General features: G+C 37.5%; 1 long non-coding RNA gene across 1 annotated transcript; it reads left to right on the top strand.

The window, feature by feature from the left end:
- Positions 1-1,772: 1,772 nt before the first annotated feature.
- Positions 1,773-12,822, top strand: LOC131024353 (uncharacterized). The gene is made up of 5 exons (XR_009101775.1): positions 1,773-2,340; positions 3,999-4,080; positions 4,702-10,145; positions 11,804-11,885; positions 12,507-12,822. It is a non-coding gene; the product is annotated as an uncharacterized LOC131024353 (long non-coding RNA).
- The last annotated feature ends 456 nt before the right edge of the window (positions 12,823-13,278 follow it).

The raw sequence follows: 13,278 nt of genomic DNA, 5'->3' as shown, positions 1-13,278 counted from the left end.
GACCACACGGCTTACCTTTGCTTTCTTACAATATTAGAACTCTTATGTCTTCATGATTTACAGGGATCAAGGAAAACAGCACAGCGCTGGCTTCAACAATACTTCGCTGGTTGAACACGAAGAATACCCGGTTCAACCAGACTAGAGGGGGGAGTAGTTGATGAGGAGTAATATATGTAGAGCCGAGGAATCTATTTACCAGTGGAATCACGGAGAGCAGCGAGGTAGATTTCATCAAAAGAATCGTACTCGCTGGAAGAATCATCCTCACCAGAGGAAGCGCACTCGCCAGAGGAACCATCCTCGCCAGAGGAATCATACTCGCCAGAGGAACCATTCTGACCAGAGGAATCTTGCTCGCCAGAGAATTCACTTTCGCCAGAAGAGTCTCGTCCACCAGAGAAGTCACTTTCGCCAGAGGAGTCTCGCCCACCAGAGAAGTCACTTTCGCCAGAAGGAAGCAACAAAAGCGCGGTGAAAGCTCCTACGTAAAGACGAATTTCCTAGAATACCCTCGACCACGCAAGGCGCATGCGTGTATGCCGATTTTACTATTTTGCCCTCCCATGTAATCTATAAATAAGCCTTGAGCTCGTGCATTGTGACACACATTATCTGTCATTCTCAATACAGCAATAGTTTTTCTCTTGAGCTCCTGCATTCCGACTATTTTCTTTGTCTCTTCCGTTCAATCACACTAGGTATAGTCTACGTTTATTGCTCTTTAGTCTAGGTGTTGATTCCTTGTTTCACCACCTATACATAGGCAAAGACTAAACCTAATCTAATAAAGAAACAACTTAAGTAAAACCCTAAGCAGCCAAACAAGGCCCTTATAAATTCGAAAATAGCAAAAGCCCTTAAACTAATGGGTTGCGAAAAATAACAAGGCTGAAATAAATAAATGAAGTCTTCAAAACAAATAAAATCTTCAAGCTTCGGTCCACTCGCACGTAATGAGATTAATTAAGCTTGGGCCGACTCCACCATCTCCGATGGGTCTTTTCATCAACTCTTGAGCCCACACGTCTTGGACTAAGCTCATCAAGCTCTCCTTGAACTTCGTGGTTCGTGCTCTTGTAATCGGACCAACAGGAATATGCACCGGGTCAGGAACCAACGAACCTTGGACTGCATCATTCCCCTCCCCTTGAAGAGGATTTGTCCTCAAATCCAAGTCGTCAACTACATCAAAAGGACTCAAATCAGTCACATTAAAAGTAGCACTCACAATGTACTCACCTGGTAAGTCCAACTTGTAGGCATTATCATTAATGCGCTCCAACACTTGGAATGGTCCATCTCCTCTAAGAAGTAACTTGGATCGCCGTTGTAATGGTGTCGCAGCCCGAAAACCCGACACTAGTAATAGCGGGGTACGAGTATCGATACGACTATTTTTAAAGAATAAAAGATAAGAACAACTAGGTGAACGTCATGCGGAAGCTCACGTCAAAGCATGCTAAGGAAAAACTCCATAAAATTAGCCCAAGGGTAAAATCGTCAACATTGTCATAACTTTTTAATTATCATGAATTTCACGAACAAAAACAAAACGGGTATAGCTCATTTTTCACAAGGAAGCATAATATGCAGAGTATCGCAGCAAAAGGCGAACCGATTATATGTATGAAGACACATAACCGTGAGTGTATTGCTTGATCCCAAAAGAAAACTAAGTATTTCAACATCAAGACTCTATTATCATAAAGGCTGTAATACCCCGTTTCCTCGAGCTAAGTCTAGAATAATTTTTAATTTAGAATTTATTTTAAACTTAGATTTAAGATGATTCACGCCGGATTGAGAAAAAAATGAATTTATTTTAATTCCAACAAAGACGATTTACAAAAATATATTTTGTAAATTTAGTTATTAAATTTATGTGCGTCGCATATTTATTTAATTTAGCATTCAAGCATTTTCATGAGCTATTTATTTAAGCAAACACTGAACGATTATTACCGTTTTCATACTACAACCCGAAAGATTTTTATTTTATTACTCCCACCTACTCCTACACCCACTTACTCCATCAACATCACCACCCACTTCCACCACCAACATCACCATCAATCCCCTGCACTATACCTCAAGCACACCTCATTCATCACTAATAATTTCAATCATGCTTTCCACTTCATCTCACACACGATTCATTCCCGAGTTTACCAAATTATCTCTCTCAAGAAAAAGCTCAATCTTAGACAAAAGAAACAACAGCAACATTCAACCAAAGTTGGAATTCATAGAAGCCTTTAAGCTCCAAGAGTAGTATCAAAGTAAGGGAGAGCGTGGGAAACCTAGGGCGTAAGTTAGAGTGAAGATTGTGCTTCGAGGGTGAGTTTTCTTTGGTTTTTCTCAACATAAAATGCTTTAAGACCATGGATTTTTACACATATGTGTGCTATATTATGTGAGGATATGTTTTATGATTTTGGATGATTATTTTGGTAGAGTTTATTGGGTGAAAAACCGTGCATGAGGTAAGGCAGCGAATCTGCCATAAGCACACTGCTCCGGCAGTATATTGCAAGGCGATTCCAGCCATCCAAACGGTTCCCAAAAATTCCCAAATTAATTGTGTATTGTGTTTGATATGTTTTCTATACTATGGTAAAATTTAAGAATATTTAGAGCTCTCATGTTTTATTTATGAATTTTTAAACATCACTGCCCATCTGGAATACATTTTTGGTAAACCATCTTTGGGAGGCCATAAGTCAAGTTTCAATCGGTGAAAACCTTTGAAACTTGAGTATGTCACTCTATACTCCCGTATCTTTCTTTTGGCATCAGCCTCACCATTTTTGAGTAAGGGAAACAACCGGTATAAATTCTTGAAATCTAGTTCTTATTCCTTGTACCATCCAGTAGGTTTTACAAACCTACGACTTTGAGGTCTCAAAGGCCGACTTAAATCTTTAATTCTCAAGCCTATCTTTCTACTGAATATTCACTGACATGTTGGGAACTTACTTGTTCAGTTTTAGAATTTTTGGTGAAGCCTAAAGTGGTTTTTCCGATTTATGTTCTGAATCTGTCAAACTTGAACTCTTTTTGTGCACTGAACTTTAGACAGTCATATATTCTAAACCATGAATTTTCTTGGAGTAAATCCAACTGGAGAGTGTTATGATCTCTCCCTAGTTTCCGAATTGACCCTTGGGGTTCCCAGTGGAGTTTTGTAAAGGGAGATATGAATTTTTAAAGAAAGCCCACTGACTTGGTTGTAATCTGGAAATCTGAAATTTTCAGATTTTTGTTTGTTAAATACCCATCTTTGAGAGGGCATATCTTGCTCGTTTGAACTGTTTTTCATTCGATTCAAATTGGAGAATGATCCTTGAAATGTCTAGTTTCCAGAATGTCTTTTGGAGCCTCATTTGGAGATCCGAGGCAAATTCGGTGTCTGTTGCAAAACAACCCCTTAAGAGCTCAAGTTGTTGAATTATTTTCTATGTATCAAAGTTTATTTTAAAGGATGTTTCATGAAAGATTTAGTATATGTGCGTAACGAGTTTGGGGCTTTGATTTTTTTTATCTCACTTGGGCTTTTATTTTTAATTCAAAGTGGATTGCCTTATTAATTAAATTGAGCTGCATTTTTACTAAGAAAAATGACTTGGTTTAAATTTACTAATTAGACTCTGATAAAGTTTAATTATTTATTTCTTTAAAGAATGATTTCATATTAATATTAATTATTATTATGTGCATATTTTAAGTAATTACTTATTATATGCTAAGCATGACATGAAATTGCATTATATTTTGCAATAAAAGTATTTATGATTTAATTGATTTTAATTATAATTCCAATTATTAAAGAAAATCGAGTAAGGATATTGTTGGTGTCCTTAACTCAAGAAGTTTAGTTTTCAATCTTTATTATTAAATTTTGAAACCCGGCGTGATGAATCATAGAATGTTAAGCATTTTTCCCCAAGATATTAAGTTAGCTTCACGAGACCTATTAAGAATAGAATTTCTTGTAGGCTTTGTGATGACCAGGAGGATTAGCGCTACTTTTCCAAGACAGGTTTATATGTGTATGATCTTCAGGCTTTGCCTATCCAGGTGGGCTTACTTTCCAAATGTACAAAGTATGATTGAGTTATTAAGCTCTAAATATTTCAATGAAATGCAAATTGTTTATTTAATGTAATGAAAACTGTTTATCCAATAAAATGTTTATGTGCACTCTGCTCTGTTTAAGGCTCGCGCAGTTAATCAATTGAGGTTCTCTTATGACCTAATACGTTGTTTGAGAATTGTGTACACTTGTTAGTTGACTCGGTGGGTTGATCTCCATCGGGCTCTAACCAGAGGCGTTATAAGGGTGCTCGGCTGGATGTGTTCCGGAGCATGAGAAATATCAGGCCTGCCTGGGTAGCGTCCCGAGGTCAAAGTAAACTTGTCTGGGTTACGCCCTCAGTTCAAGTAAGCGGGAGACAGAGATCCGTCGGTGGCTAAAAGGTCCGGGATCACAGCGAGTAACAGAAAGGGAGTGTGACATGTGCGCACAAATGAAAGAAAATTATTTTAACATGCTTATAAGTTCTTTCAATTTAAAACCTTCTAAGTCATGTCAAGTATGATTGGATAAACTGTCTTTATTAAAATATGAAATGTTTCAGAAAATGCATGCCCACTAAGTACATTAGTACTTAGCCCAAAAATACTTTCAAATGTTTTCAGGTTGGCTGGCCGGTGCTGACGGGACGGAGCTGAGGCTAGAGTTAAATTCCTATTTTAGAATTCCGCTGTAGCAATTACTCATATCAGTCTTTTATTTTCCCAACTTAAAATCTTCATGTTAAATTTCAAATGATATATTTGACCGAGTTTAGACTCTTCACTACTAAATTTATGCTAATGAATGTCAGTTGTCAGAAGCATGAAACAAAACTTGTGATCCAAAGGGGCATAGCCCGACTTTCTATCCTATTTCGGGTTTTAACAAGGTTTTTCCCTTGTTTATTTCTATGAATTATTCACACCTCGATTATATTTATTCTTTCAAGAATTGGGGTGTGACAGAATGGTATCAGAGCATGAGTTTTCTTTCATGTTTCTGATAACCATAAGCTTTTGATGTCGAGTCTAGAATAGTATCTCTAGACTTCTAAGAATGTCAGTAGCCCTCAGCTCGCCGTCACACTGCCGCAACAAAGGTACGATAATAGTTTCAAAAATATACGTATATGTATTTCAGATATTATGAAAGTTTTCAAGAGAATGTGCGCCTTATGTTTATGATACTATGTGAATTGCTTATCGCTTTCCATATGTTATAAGTTATGAATTGCTAATCGCTTTCATATTGTTATCTTGGGTCTCCGATTCATATAACCAAGCTCAGTATCGTGTTTGGGACAACCCGAGCCCTTAACGATAAGATAAGTAAGTATCGTGTTTGGGACAACCCGAGCCCTTAACGATAAGATAAGTAAGTATCGTGTTTGGGACTACCCGAACCCTTAACGATAAGATCAGTTAAAGTCGTGTTCAGGACTATTGAGCCTTTCACGAATACCAGATGTATTGTCGAGTTAGATTCTTTGAATCTTTCCGGCACCAGCAAAGTTTTCATGAAAGGGACTTTAAATGTCCATATATGTTAAGGTTTCAAAAGAAACAGAAGTATGTATGTATGTATGAATGAATGAAAAAGCTTTATGTTGTCGTTTTAGGCTAGCTGCCTATACGATTAGAATGATAGGTCCTCTTACAAACCGTTTGAGTACCACCCAAGAATGCTTTGAGAACGTTAATCGTGATAGCACTGCTTGATCGATTTAAGTAAAGACTGATAAGATAGAAATGTTTTAACATAGAGATGTTACAACATAGAGGCACTGCCTTAAGACTAAGGATTCACTTGAGCTATTTCAATAGCGGTGAGATTAAGTTTTTCACATAAGAACTTATGTTGCTTATGATTATGATGTTAGTCGTAATAGCTTGGCTAGAACGACATAGAATGGACTTTCATGGTATCAGTAACTTATGATGAAGTACTTATTAGTAAGTGTTTTAAGTTAGAAGTTTGACCAGAGCCTTACATGAATTAGAAGTTGACATGATTGGGGGCGAAACTCCCATTTGACTGAGTGATTCGTTTTGTTGGGTCTGGCCAGCCCACATGACTAAGATCTCGGTGGTTGTCAATTAAGATTTTTGATCTCGAGGTAGAGCATCACTACAATATATAGACTCGCACTATATAGTTGTCACAATAGAATATCTTTTTATCACGATAAGTATAGTAGCGATTAGAATTACTCAGTTTATCATTAGTTTTCAACCAGCTGTCAATATGTGGTCCACATGGTGGACAATAATAAGAAATGTGTAATGGAGTTCGTAAATGAATCGCGGCATGAGATTTTCAATTCCCCTAGTAAACTAGGGAGATATTATGAAGGAACAAGCAATGAACGAGACTCTCACCACCGAGTCACTACAACAAATGGAGAAGTAAAAAGTTCACGCACAAACAAGATATGTACACCACTTCAAGATGGAGGTAAAGAAAAAGGAAATGGAATGAAAGAAATAGAGGAAACCCTTAAATGGAAGGAAAGCACTAGAACTAAACTTAAGGAATAACCGAACCCCAAGGCTAGTAGGCTCAAGCTAAGAGAGTGAATGCTTTGGCTAAAATGCCGGAAGCTACAACAAGAATAAAGTTGGAACGCCACCACAATGGAAACTTAGAAACCCCCATTTAATAACCATTTGGAAATGGGAAAATGAGTTTACATGGCAGAAGGAGTGCCATTAATCCTCGAAGTGAAAGTTACGGAGACGATGAGAAAAGTTTGATGTTAGAATTCCCTAGTCAATCTGAGAAGATCACTTAGGACGAAGGAAACAATTAAGGAAGTTCAACTGATTTGAGAGTACAAAGATATTTTTCCCAATGAATTACCAAATTTTCACCAGACCTAGTTTCATGCAACATAGTATGTCACTATGGGTAGCACTAATTAAAGATGTCAAAGAAAAGATGATATACTAAGGATGTGTATTGATTATAAGAAGTTGAAGCAAGCTCATAAGAATAGATATCCTCTTCCGAGGATAGACGACCTGTTAAATCAGTTGAGAGGAGCTGGTGTGTTTTCCAAGATTGACCTAAGATCTGATTACCACCAACTCAGGATGAAAAGAGAAGACATTCCAAATACAGCGTTTCGAACGCGTTATGGACTTTACGAGTTCACAGTGATGCCCTTAGATTTAACGAATGCCCCAGCAGTTTTCATGGACCTAATGAATAGAGTTTTCCATCAGTATCTCGATAGTTTTGTCTTAGTGTTTATCGACGACATCCTCGTATACTCTAAGACCGAAGAACAACATGAAGAGCACTTACGCATCGTACTCAAAACCCTGCGCAATGAGAATTGGTTTACCAAATTCAACAAGTGTGAATTTTGGTTAAAGGAAGTTATGTTTCTCAGTCACATAGTGTCGACTGAAAGAATCAAAGTAGACCCCGCCAAGGTCGAAGCAGTCAAGGAATGGAAGGCACCATCAAATGTCAATAAGATCAGAAGTTTTCTCGGACCAGCAGGTTACAATATAAGGTTCATCGAAAGATTCTCGAAATTGGCTAGGCCAATGACTCGACTTTTAAGAAAAGGGACTAAGTATGTTTGGTCCGAAGCTTGTGAACAAAGTTTTAAGTAGCTCAAGACTAGGCTGACTACTGCACCAGTGTTAGCAATACCAGAAGAGAATGAAGAATTTGAGGTGTACACTGAAGCCTCGAAACTAGGATTGGGTTGCGTGTTGATGCAAAATCAGAAAGTGATAGCATATACGTCTCGTCATTTGAAGCCCCATGAGCTGAACTACCCGATTCATGAATTAGAACTAGCAGCCGTTGTGCACGCGCTGAAGATTTGGAGACACTACCTCTATGGAGTTAAGTGTAAGATCTTTACAGATCATAAGAGTTTAAAGTACTTTTTCGAGCAAAAAGGATTTAAACATGAGACAACGAAGATGGCTCGAATTAGTAAAGGATTACGATTGCACCATCAGTTACCATCCAGGAAAAGCGAATGTAGTAGCTGACGCCCTGAGTCGAAAGACGAAGGCTAAGCTAGGGTATTTTATTACCCAACAGAAGGAGCTGATTCGTGAGTTCGCCTCACTCAGTTTAGAGATTGTTTATTTCCCAGATTCAGTATCGGGTTGTGTAGCTGCGCTGACAGCTAAACCTGATTTAAGAGAAAGAATTGTGCAAGCACAAAGAGAAGATTGGTTCTTGGAGAAGATGTGTCTCGCTGCAAGAACGAATGAAATGAAAAGATTAACTGAAGCAAAGGATAATACACTTATGGTTGGTGAAAGATTGTGTGTGCCGCACAATGAAGAGTTAAAGAACGAGATTATGAGCGAGGCTCATGATACTCCATACACTGCACACCCACGCAGTACAAAGATGCACCAGAATTTAAAGAAAATTTTCTGATGAACAGGAATGAAAAGAGATATAACGTTGTAGTGGGTCGATTATCAAAGTTAGCGCGATTTCTACCAATTCAAATGACATTTGGATTGGTGAAACTTGCAAAGTTATATGTCAAAGAGATAGTACGCCTTCACGGTGTACCTGTATCTATCACGCCAGATCGTGACACCAGATTCACATCGTTTCTGGAAAAGTTTACAAGAAGCCATGGGCACTCAGCTGAACTTCAGCACAGCGTACCACCCTCAGACTGACGGGCAGTCAAAAAGAACGATTCAGATCCTAGAAGTTATGCTGCAAACGATTGTCGCAGACAAAGGTGGAAGTTGGGAGGATTTGTTACCTCTCGTAGAATTTGCTTATAACAAACAGTTATCAAGCAACATTTGGAATAATCCAGATAAGGCCTCGTATGGCCGAAAATGTAGTTCACCACTTTACTAAGATGAAGTGGGTGAAAGAAAGTTGTTAGGTTCTGAACTGGTCCAACAGATGGTTGAGAAGGTCGACCACATTAAGCAAATAATTAAAGAAGTTCAAGATAGACAAAAGTCTTACGCCGATAAACGCCGATCGGAGTTAGAATTTAATGTTGGGGGATCGAGTTTTCCTCAAAGTCTCTCCCTCAAAGGGAGTTATACGTTTCAGAAAGTTATATAAGACCTTTTGAGTCCTAGATAAGTTAGGCCTTTGTAGCCTATAAGTTGGCTCTGCCACCTAGCATTGTGGATGTATGCAATACGTATAGCATCTCGCAATTAAGAAAGTATGTGTTTGATCCAAAGCATGTGATTAAGCACGATAAAGGAGTCCTAGCCAGGACCTAAGTTATGAAGAGAAATCAGTCCAGATACTTGATCGCAAGGTTCAAGTTTTACGAGGCAATAATATTGTTCTCGTCATGTAGTGGAACCATCACAGGATGGAAAATGCCACAAAAGAGATGAATGAAATGAAAGACTAGTATCCCAAGCTAGAATACCAGATATGTAATTTCGAGGACGAAATTTTTTTTAAGGAGGGAGGGATGTAATACCCCGTTTCCTCGAGCTAAGTCTAGAATAATTTTTAATTTAGAATTTATTTTAAACTTAGATTTAAGATGATTCACGCCGGATTGAGAAAAAAATGAATTTATTTTAATTCCAACAAAGACGATTTACAAAAATATATTTTGTAAATTTAGTTATTAAATTTATGTGCGTCGCATATTTATTTAATTTAGCATTCAAGCATTTTCATGAGCTATTTATTTAAGCAAACACTGAACGATTATTACCGTTTTCATACTACAACCCGAAAGATTTTTATTTTATTACTCCCACCTACTCCTACACCCACTTACTCCATCAACATCACCACCCACTTCCACCACCAACATCACCATCAATCCCCTGCACTATACCTCAAGCACACCTCATTCATCACTAATAATTTCAATCATGCTTTCCACTTCATCTCACACACGATTCATTCCCGAGTTTACCAAATTATCTCTCTCAAGAAAAAGCTCAATCTTAGACAAAAGAAACAACAGCAACATTCAACCAAAGTTGGAATTCATAGAAGCCTTTAAGCTCCAAGAGTAGTATCAAAGTAAGGGAGAGCGTGGGAAACCTAGGGCGTAAGTTAGAGTGAAGATTGTGCTTCGAGGGTGAGTTTTCTTTGGTTTTTCTCAACATAAAATGCTTTAAGACCATGGATTTTTACACATATGTGTGCTATATTATGTGAGGATATGTTTTATGATTTTGGATGATTATTTTGGTAGAGTTTATTGGGTGAAAAACCGTGCATGAGGTAAGGCAGCGAATCTGCCATAAGCACACTGCTCCGGCAGTATATTGCAAGGCGATTCCAGCCATCCAAACGGTTCCCAAAAATTCCCAAATTAATTGTGTATTGTGTTTAATATGTTTTCTATACTATGGTAAAATTTAAGAATATTTAGAGCTCTCATGTTTTATTTATGAATTTTTAAACATCACTGCCCATCTGGAATACATTTTTGGTAAACCATCTTTGGGAGGCCATAAGTCAAGTTTCAATCGGTGAAAACCTTTGAAACTTGAGTATGTCACTCTATACTCCCGTATCTTTCTTTTGGCATCAGCCTCACCATTTTTGAGTAAGGGAAACAACCGGTATAAATTCTTGAAATCTAGTTCTTATTCCTTGTACCATCCAGTAGGTTTTACAAACCTACGACTTTGAGGTCTCAAAGGCCGACTTAAATCTTTAATTCTCAAGCCTATCTTTCTACTGAATATTCACTGACATGTTGGGAACTTACTTGTTCAGTTTTAGAATTTTTGGTGAAGCCTAAAGTGGTTTTTCCGATTTATGTTCTGAATCTGTCAAACTTGAACTCTTTTTGTGCACTGAACTTTAGACAGTCATATATTCTAAACCATGAATTTTCTTGGAGTAAATCCAACTGGAGAGTGTTATGATCTCTCCCTAGTTTCCGAATTGACCCTTGGGGTTCCCAGTGGAGTTTTGTAAAGGGAGATATGAATTTTTAAAGAAAGCCCACTGACTTGGTTGTAATCTGGAAATCTGAAATTTTCAGATTTTTGTTTGTTAAATACCCATCTTTGAGAGGGCATATCTTGCTCGTTTGAACTGTTTTTCATTCGATTCAAATTGGAGAATGATCCTTGAAATGTCTAGTTTCCAGAATGTCTTTTGGAGCCTCATTTGGAGATCCGAGGCAAATTCGGTGTCTGTTGCAAAACAACCCCTTAAGAGCTCAAGTTGTTGAATTATTTTCTATGTATCAAAGTTTATTTTAAAGGATGTTTCATGAAAGATTTAGTATATGTGCGTAACGAGTTTGGGGCTTTGATTTTTTTTATCTCACTTGGGCTTTTATTTTTAATTCAAAGTGGATTGCCTTATTAATTAAATTGAGCTGCATTTTTACTAAGAAAAATGACTTGGTTTAAATTTACTAATTAGACTCTGATAAAGTTTAATTATTTATTTCTTTAAAGAATGATTTCATATTAATATTAATTATTATTATGTGCATATTTTAAGTAATTACTTATTATATGCTAAGCATGACATGAAATTGCATTATATTTTGCAATAAAAGTATTTATGATTTAATTGATTTTAATTATAATTCCAATTATTAAAGAAAATCGAGTAAGGATATTGTTGGTGTCCTTAACTCAAGAAGTTTAGTTTTCAATCTTTATTATTAAATTTTGAAACCCGGCGTGATGAATCATAGAATGTTAAGCATTTTTCCCCAAGATATTAAGTTAGCTTCACGAGACCTATTAAGAATAGAATTTCTTGTAGGCTTTGTGATGACCAGGAGGATTAGCGCTACTTTTCCAAGACAGGTTTATATGTGTATGATCTTCAGGCTTTGCCTATCCAGGTGGGCTTACTTTCCAAATGTACAAAGTATGATTGAGTTATTAAGCTCTAAATATTTCAATGAAATGCAAATTGTTTATTTAATGTAATGAAAACTGTTTATCCAATAAAATGTTTATGTGCACTCTGCTCTGTTTAAGGCTCGCGCAGTTAATCAATTGAGGTTCTCTTATGACCTAATACGTTGTTTGAGAATTGTGTACACTTGTTAGTTGACTCGGTGGGTTGATCTCCATCGGGCTCTAACCAGAGGCGTTATAAGGGTGCTCGGCTGGATGTGTTCCGGAGCATGAGAAATATCAGGCCTGCCTGGGTAGCGTCCCGAGGTCAAAGTAAACTTGTCTGGGTTACGCCCTCAGTTCAAGTAAGCGGGAGACAGAGATCCGTCGGTGGCTAAAAGGTCCGGGATCACAGCGAGTAACAGAAAGGGAGTGTGACATGTGCGCACAAATGAAAGAAAATTATTTTAACATGCTTATAAGTTCTTTCAATTTAAAACCTTCTAAGTCATGTCAAGTATGATTGGATAAACTGTCTTTATTAAAATATGAAATGTTTCAGAAAATGCATGCCCACTAAGTACATTAGTACTTAGCCCAAAAATACTTTCAAATGTTTTCAGGTTGGCTGGCCGGTGCTGACGGGACGGAGCTGAGGCTAGAGTTAAATTCCTATTTTAGAATTCCGCTGTAGCAATTACTCATATCAGTCTTTTATTTTCTCAACTTAAAATCTTCATGTTAAATTTCAAATGATATATTTGACCGAGTTTAGACTCTTCACTACTAAATTTATGCTAATGAATGTCAGTTGTCAGAAGCATGAAACAAAACTTGTGATCCAAAGGGGCATAGCCCGACTTTCTATCCTATTTCGGGTTTTAACAAGGTTTTTCCCTTGTTTATTTCTATGAATTATTCACACCTCGATTATATTTATTCTTTCAAGAATTGGGGTGTGACAGGCAAAATAGAAATTTAAATTACATCGATAGAAACTCTCCCCCACTAGCACCAGACCAATCTCGCTCCCTGCTTAGCCTGCACATTTAGAAATATATGCAGGGCGTGAGTACATAATACTCAGTGGGCAAAAGCCGAAAAACAAGAAAGGTGCTCTTAGAGCTATAAGTTTGAAGCTTGCCACATCTCAGCAATACACAGAAATAAGTTAGTATTAAATGAATCTGTGCATGCAGTTTTCATAATCATGACATCATAAGTAAACGACTGCAGTCAAAGATTTTAACATGCATGTACCACATCTACAACTCATCATTATAATTAAGGTACTGAGAAGTAGGCCTCCCTCTCAAGTACCGTGACCGGCCGACCCGAAGACGGCTCGCAGTCACCTCTGTGCACAAAATCCCGCTTGTGGCAGGACCGAATTCG

The sequence above is a fragment of the Salvia miltiorrhiza genome, chromosome 5, assembly GCF_028751815.1.
Source record: "Salvia miltiorrhiza cultivar Shanhuang (shh) chromosome 5, IMPLAD_Smil_shh, whole genome shotgun sequence".
NCBI classification, from domain to species: Eukaryota; Viridiplantae; Streptophyta; class Magnoliopsida; order Lamiales; family Lamiaceae; genus Salvia; species Salvia miltiorrhiza.
This window is presented reverse-complemented; position numbering and strand designations above follow the sequence as displayed.